This window comes from Palaemon carinicauda, chromosome 18 (assembly GCF_036898095.1).
Source record: "Palaemon carinicauda isolate YSFRI2023 chromosome 18, ASM3689809v2, whole genome shotgun sequence".
Lineage (NCBI taxonomy): Eukaryota > Metazoa > Arthropoda > Malacostraca > Decapoda > Palaemonidae > Palaemon > Palaemon carinicauda.
This window is the reverse complement of record NC_090742.1, coordinates 84,410,383-84,418,663: the sequence shown is the minus strand read 5'-3', so window position 1 is coordinate 84,418,663 and position 8,281 is coordinate 84,410,383. Positions and strand designations below refer to the sequence as shown.

Below are 8,281 nucleotides of genomic sequence, written 5' to 3'. Positions count from 1 at the left end.
CGCCCCCTTTTCTTTGACGAGTCCGAGAACAGCATAAAAAATGTGGGGAAAGGACGAGAATATCCACTACCATCAAGAGGTTCCATAGGTCAACCCCCATTGCAGGTCTAATCGTCCCGCTGGTCCCATAGGGGCCAGAAAGTCCAGTTAATCGTTGCTTTGAAACCACCGGAACTTGGGCCGCCCCACAGGGAACTTATCCTGAGGCGACCATTCGGAACTTTAGACGGGTCAATGAGGAAAGAGACCTAGGAAACGTTCCAAGGTAGGGCTGAAAGCTCTGCCCGACTGAAAACAGGTACTGCGATTCACCTCAGCCTTGCCACAGTCAACTGAAGGGAAGGCTCGGAGGAGGCGGCAACAGAATCTGGCGTCCCCAGGCGGTCACCCATCCAAGTACCAACCAGACCCGACGTTGCTTAACCTTGCTGGACGGACGAGAAGCGGGGTTTCCAACGTGGTAAGGCCGTTGACTCAATATCATGGCTAGATACTTCAGATGTTGAGGCCGAAGAAGAGAAGGCTCCTTGCAAACTACCATGAACCCCCACCCATGTTAAGGATCCGGAAGTTTGTCCCGGCGTTGAAGAAGGTCGAACCCGAGCCTACCGGAGTTGACCAGACCTCCAAAAGGCGAAGGAGGCGGCAGGCTGCTCCCGAGCGACCATGAGAAAGCAGGGAGAGTTCTCTGGGGAAAAACCTGCGATGCCATGGCGGGATCGCCACACTGCATCTTAAGCAGGAATACCTGTAGTCTAGGCTGAATTCCACGAGCTTCCTGGAAGATGGATGGAATGAAAACTGAAAGTACCCGTCCTTCCGATCCAGGGCCTAAGGAGTCCTGTCGCCTCGTTACCAGTCTGATCGATTCTGCTGTTCCACGCTGGACGAAGTTTGTTCAACAAACTTGATCAGAGCTGAGAGGTCGACTACGGAATTCCCGTCTCAGATACTTTCTTACGAGAAAGGATCAACTGAAGAAGCCGGAGGATGAAGCCGTCGACGATCCTATGGAGGACCTTCTCCTAAGGCATGGATCATTCTGCCCAAACGGGCAAACTCTTGCCGACCCTATGACATAGAGGTTCAGAGACACTGAATTCGCTGACAGAGACGGCAGGCGCGATATCCTTGGCTGATCACGGAGATCGTGCAGGAATGGGCATTGGGAAGCTGTCATCAGGATGAGTAACCTTAGGCATCCTCCCAGCGTGAAACCTGAAAGGGGAGGTTGCCAATCCTAGAGTTCGTGAACTCTGACGCTCCCTCTAGAACTATGCCCCCCCCGGGAGAGCCTCCCGTGCCACCTGTTCCTGACAGGAGGGGACTGCTATTGGACACCTTGTCTCAGATGTCGCAGCCGGTCCGATAACTTAGGCCGACGTGGCTGAAAGAAAGAGGCGCTGGAGCCCTGCAGGGTCTGGAAGAAAGCACCTTGGAGGGGTGAAAACGGAAGTCAACTTCCTCCGCACAACCGCTGTTCATGTCTCTGTCCTTGGGCACAAACAAACTCCTCCCAAGGGTGGAAGGGTGTCTGAGGTTGTCGACATCCACGGATGAGACACCCGAAAGGAAGCCCTCGGTCATTGCGTTCAGATGGTCCAACATCGAGCTTGCCCGCAAGCTCGAAACTTGGCGACGAAACGCCAAGGTGCTTGAGCCTGAGAGGAGGAAAGTACCCATGACCTTCCTGTAGCTTCCTTGAACAAAACCTCGGGTCGCAACCGAGGAGGAAAAGGACCTGGTAAGCCCCTTTCACGAGATGGAGAAGAGGAAGGGGTAAACCAGTCACCCCTCGGCCGATGGAGAAATCTCGAACGGAAAGCTCCCTGGCAAAACCCTTCCAGGGAATGACTGGGAAGGGCTAACCCAGGTTCTGGAAAGAAGAATGTTGCTCAGACCTCCCTGAAGATTCTTCCTGCTCTTGCATGTGCCATGCTCTGCGTTTACGGGGTGAGGCCGTGTTCTGGAAATACGCTCCAGAAGACTCGCCAGGCTGGCCATGCTGCGAAACCCCAACGGGAATCGCGGACGCAATCGCCCTGGCGCTCGCGCGATGGTAAATCAATGGTTTGCGCGTGGGCGAACGTGGAAGCGCCCATGCGCGGGCACGCAGGAACGCAAACGGAGGTGCGCGAAGGAGTGCAGAAGGAGGGCGAGCGTGGTAGGAAGGGCGAGAGCTGGTGGTTGGCGAGCGATAACCCATAGGCGAGCAATGGGTACTGCAAGAATTAAGCCGATGTCCGCGCGACGAAACACCGTCCGTCCGCGCGATGGAACACCGTCCGCCCGCGCGATGGAATACCGTTAGTTCGCGCGCGGGCGAACATTGGAGAGCATTGGCGCGGTCGCGCATGAGCGTAGGCGTGCAGGCACGTGGGCGTGCAGTCGCGCGGGCACGTGGGCGTGTGGACGCGCGGGCACGTGGGCGTGTGGACGCGCAGGCACGTGGACGCGCGGGTGAGCGCAGGCGGTCGGGAGACCGATGACGCATAGGCGGGCGATGGCGCGTTCTGGCGAACGATAGCCCGTAGGCGAGTGAAGGCGAGTTGGCAAGCGATGGCGCGTCAGCAAGCGATGGCGCGTCAGCAAGCGATGGCGCGTAGGCAAGCGACGGCGCGTTGGCGAGCGGTGGTGCGTTAAAAAAACGCTAGCGCGCAGGTGAAGAATCGCGCAGGCGCGTAGGTGATTGCCAACGCGAGAGAGACTAGTGATGGTTAGCGCGCATCGCGCTAACAGAAGGCGCGCAGGTGCATCAGGAAGGTGAGCGCTGAAGCAAGCTGTTAATCAGGCGATCCTAGACGGTCAGAAAAAACTGTTGGCGCCCATTGGTGCGTGGCAGAAAAGGGCGCGCAGATGTGCGCTGGCGATCGAAGAAAGCTGGCGCACAGAAGGACAGAAGTAAAGGTGAGCGCTGGCGAGCAGGAGGAAGATCTACGGCAAGACTCAGCTACCGGAGATCGTGGTCCACAGCAGGCGAGCGCTAGATCGCTACTGATGGTTTCCAGGGAAACTGACACGTGTGGCAGATCGATGGCGATCGTTGACGCGTAGGAGATCGCTGACGAGCAGGCGAACGTTGACGCGTCTATGGTCGCTGGCGAGCAGAAGGCAACGCGTGGAAGCCTGTGCGTAGAAGAAGAGTCCGTGTCCAAGACCTGAACCGAAGTTCCAGATCGCGAGGGCGAACGAGGGCGCACAGGGCGCATAACAGGAACCAACAGGAACAGCAGTGATGATCATCATGAGAGCGCTGACGAACAGGAGAGCGCTGGCGAACAGGAGAGCGGTAGCAATCAGAAAAGCGCTGATGAGCAGGAGAGCGCCTGTGCGCTAACACTGAGCAGGAGAGCGCCTGTGCGCTAACACTGAGCAGGAGAGAACACAACAGAAGGGCGCGCAGGGGAACCCTGACATGCAAGGGAAGAACCCCCATGGGAGGCAACCCTTTGCCCCAAAGGGATCGTTGTCCGTCGGGAGACTGATGTCCGTCGGAAGACCGTTGTCTGTCCGTCGGGAGACCAATGTCCGTCGGAAGACCGTTATCCGTCGGAAGACCGTTGTCCGTCGGGAAGACCGTTGCCCATCAGAAGACGAGATCAGACTGCTGTCCATCTGCACCAGGGGAGAAGATCAAGAAGAAGGAGTTGTAGGCTGCATACGGAGATTCAAAAAGGCGCTTCTTAGTACCCTTATAGGGAGAAGGGAGGCTCTTACGACGTAGCGGACGGTGAGCCTTACGGCGAAGGAGGCCAACAGCAACAACAGCAGAAGAGTCCTCCGAAGAGGAGTCTCTATGAGTGTACTCTCTCGCGAACGAAAGAGAAACACTTCGTAGAAGAGACGGGTCAGCCAGTGACCTAAAAGGAGCAATCCTCTGAAGAGGGGCTCCTGCAGTTGCCCAGCCCCTTGAGCGTAACTGCAGGTGCGACCGCTCAGCACCAAGAGCATAGTCGCACAAAAAAAAGGCAAGAGAAGAAACCCCCCAAAGGGGGAAAAACTCAAGCCTGGACAGGAAAAACTTCCCTCGGAAGGAAAGTTACCCACCCAAGGAGGCGAGCCTCCTGAGTGTTCTAAAATGAACTGGAGAGCTGTCAATCGTCACGGGAGTACTTCCAGAAGAAGGAGACACGCCCCTGAGGAAGATCTGTAGGGGAGGCAGCAACAGCCGAAACCCCAGGCCTCAACAAGACAGCTCACTTCATGGTCACATTGCAGAAACGAACTAGATCGGTAACTGTAAAAAATAAAACAAAATCATTAGTTAACATTCATTCCCCCGGGAAGGCTCCGAAGAGGAATCCCGAGGGAAAGGAACACAAGAATTACACAACAGGCACGTGCCCTCACAACCACTTACACTCACGGAAGGAGAGCTGTAACCAATACAAAATTATAACAATTATAATTATGTAACTATGTAATTGTGTAATTAAGTAATTTAAAAATGAATGAACACTAAAGAAAGAACGAAAACCCCGAAAGGAATCGTTCTACAAAGCTGAAGAAACAACAAATACAATTAGATTCATAAACTAATTGAGACAAAACGTACGGCGTAGCAACCCCCCCACACGGGAAGGAAGCTACAAAGGCGTGTAAGTAACGTAGTAAAAGGGTGAACGACCTCAAGAGAGAGAGAGAGAAAGACCGAAGTCAAACTCAATCGCGACCCATGAAATTACACCATGGTGGCCTAACTGCCGGGGGCTCCACGGAGATATCGTACACTACACACACAAGCACAAACTCTGAAAAGGAAACTTACTGATTTCTATACTCAAATATATACATAAGCATGAGAAAATGTTTACATATATATTGAGTAAAAGAAAAGTAAGTGATTAAGTAAAGACAAAACAAACAAACAATGGCTGCCAAGCGAGGACAAAGACAGAGACGTCTGTCCATGTCCGAGCCAAAAGTGAAAGTGAAGCATTCACCTGTGTGTGAGGGGGGGAGGGGTAGCTAGCTACCACTCCCCTACCCCCCCGCTAACTAGCGCGGGGGTAATACACCCTCGTTAAATTCTAATGGCTCGCCATTTCAGCTACGCTAAAAGGTAAACCCAATGTAAATAGCGTGGTTTGTATTTCGGTTACGGAACAAATAGCTATTTGATTTATTTAATAGTCTTTTGGCATGTCCCACACTTACATGTTCCAAACTAGATTTGTTGAGGGCAACTTCTTCCAACTTATACCACTCGCAGCTCTTGTTTGTGGATTTATGACTCAAGTTGCAATTTAAACACCTCTCTCCAAGTGCACATTCTCCATGGTGAGATTTGGAGCAAATACCACATATTTTCTCATTTTTGCAAACCTTAGATGGGTGTCCAAATTTAAAACAATTAAAACACTGCAGTGGCTTCTCCTTGAATGGTCGTACTTTAATTATTTCGTTTTCAATAGTAATATGGAATCATACATCAGCATCCTGGAACGTAAGGATTGTCATTGATGATCCTGGGACTTTGTGAACTTCCATACATTTAGTGGACACATGGCCAGTATCTCCCCCACTGTAAATTCATACAGATCTTTGTTGAAATCTACCCCGTCTCCGTAGCTAAAATTTAGGTGGGGTTTGACAACTAACTTAATGTCATCATTACTTGTTTTCATATTGGACAGTATTACAGACTGTGTACTTGATTTGGCATGGATAAGGAAACTATTTTTTCCAAAACAAGATATATCGCCTGGTGCAATAGTTCCTACTTTTTTCTGAATTAATTTGCATATTTCAAAATAATTCCCTGTAACCCCCTTTGATTTAGCTATAAGCCACATTGGTGGTTTTGGCTTCCTCTGGGAGGGCATAACTAAATCTGTGTCTTTTTCCAACCAATCGGCAGGCCTATACACATCCAAATCTTTTGGTACCTTATCGCAGAGAGCAGCCGCGACATTCAAGTTATTAATTTTGATATTATTCAAGTTGCTTATTGCACTAAGGTTGTTGCCTCCCTACGAACTTACGTGCAGGAGAGTGATTTTGGCTGGCGCGTTGGTTGGCACGCAAGATGGCGCACAGGAGAGCGCAGATGTGCAGGTGATGAGGGGCGCACATGTAGGCGCGCTGTTGCGCAGGAGAACATTGGCGCGCAGGTGAGTGCTGGTGCGCAGGTGGGCGCTGGCGCGTAGGAGATTGTGGAGCGTGTGCACAGGGTGCACAGGTGCAGGAGATCGTTGGCGCATGTGCGCATGTGGGTGCGCAAGAGATTGCTGAGGATCTTGATGGCGAGTAGGCGCATGTTGGCGCGCAAGTGCTCAAGGTTGCTGCTCTTTGTAAGGGCGAGCAAGATGGGTGGTGCGCCGAAGCGTTGGTGACTGACGAGCTACTGGTGCGCATGATGGCGTGCAATAGCGCACTTTGTTGGAGCCTTATTAGGCCTATACAGGAACGGCGATGGAAGGTCGGTAGGTCTGTTGGATGGATGGTCGACGTGCCCTTTAAAAGGACGACCATCCAACGAAGGATATCGCGAACGAAAGGTCTGTTGTGGTTGTGCAACCACTTGGGGAGTAGCGGGAGCCGGAAACTGGCGTTTGGGTTGACGCTGCTGGGGTCGTGGTTTGGAGGATTTCCTCTTAGGTTGAGGGCCTTCTTCCTGAGAGGATTTCCTCTTGCGGGACATGCCCCATTTGTTGAGAAGGTTCCGATTCTCAGAGGCAGCTTTGTCCACAATCTCTTTCACCAGAGCTGTTGGGAAGAGATGCTTGCCCCAGATGTTGGAGGAGATTAGCTTCCGGGGTTCGTGTTTCACTGCCGCGTTGGCAAACACGAATTCTCTGCAGGCTCTCCGGGCCTTGATGAAGCTGTACAAGTCCTTCGTCACGGTCACTAAGTGGGTCTTCGCGAGAACCATATACAAATCTGGGACCCTAACGTCCCCGGCCATGACCTCAAGCTGAATTTGATGAGACAGAGAGGCAGCTAGTCTCTCCTTGGTCTCCTGCTCCCGATGAAGAAGGTGGTCGTTCAGCTTTAGAAGATCCTCATTGAGCTGACGGCCAGCCGCGTCAGGTTCCAGTTTCCCGACCGTAAAAGTGAACTGGTTATCTTTCCAGAATCTGTCGTCGGGGGGAAGGGCGAGGGAGAGGGGCCTACACTCCTCCAAGGTAGGGCAGGGCTTTCCTTCCTCCACCGCCTTCATGACCGCATGGAAGGCCTTTTCAACAAAGAGAAAGGTCGCAGTAGGGGGAGCAAGAAAGGACGGGTGCTTCTTGCTCAATGCTGGCATTTTAGAGTTGGTAAAACCACGACTCTTAAGACACTCTGCCAGCATGGCTTGGGCTTTCGAGTGATCAAACACGATCACTCGGTCTCTTCCTTGGAGGCCGGTTCGGACCTGAGCCGGACGTAACAGTCCGGGTAACCCTCAAAGCTGGGGAAGAACTCCACCTCTTCCAAGAGGATGGACCCAAGCCGATCATTAATAAAGATTTTGCCAGTTGTAATTGGCATATGCTCGGCGTAACTCGAAGGGTTAGACTCCGAGCAGGGGGGAAGATCCTTAACCGAAATCTTTTTTGGTTGCTTCCAACCCATAAAATGACGTTTGAGCTCCTCTTGATTCTTTCAGAGCCTTTCGTCCATCAGTGCCACCAGTGCCTGGATGGCATCTCCAGTGGCTGGTAGCACAGGCAGCAAGGCGGCGGAGGTAGAGGGGACTGGCTCCTCGAGCACAACGGGGGTTACTGGAGGTGTTTGGGCGACCTCGTCCTCCGAATCAGGGAACTCCACCTGATCCTCTTCATCCTCCAGATCCTCACCTATGAGGGTCCTCTCGGTGTTGTCGGAGACTTCCGACATCTTCTCCACTTTGTCGAGATGACACTTTCGGAGTGTAGCCGAAATGTCGGGTTCAACAGTAAGTTGGACGCAGGGGATCTGATCCTGGGGGATCACAGAGTCCGACAGAGCTTTAGGGAAAAGCAAGGCCCTCATCTTCTCGTTAGGGAGATAAGGCCCGGTGGCGTTCTTCTGGAACCCGCGCACCCACTTGCGCAGTTTCTCTCGAGCATTGTCTCTGGCCTCCGCGGACGGAGGGTTGTCGAACGCCTCATCAAGGAGGTCTTTGCAGGTTGAGCAGGACTGCAGATCCCAATACTTAAGGTTGCCCTTTTTCGCTGCACAGGGGGCGTGGGTCCGGCACGCCTTATGCCCGTAGAAGTCCGGGCGACGAACTCCGCAGAAGGAGCTCTCACACTTCAGGTTCTCCTCCTGTAAAAGAAAGAGATCATGAGTACATGGAAGACAGAGTTATGGCTTA

At 52.6% G+C, this 8,281-nt stretch overlaps 1 pseudogene; it reads right to left on the bottom strand.

The window, feature by feature from the left end:
• Window positions 1–355: 355 nt before the first annotated feature.
• On the bottom strand, window positions 356–474 carry LOC137658070 (5S ribosomal RNA; annotated as a pseudogene).
• Between the last annotated feature and the right edge of the window lie 7,807 nt (window positions 475–8,281).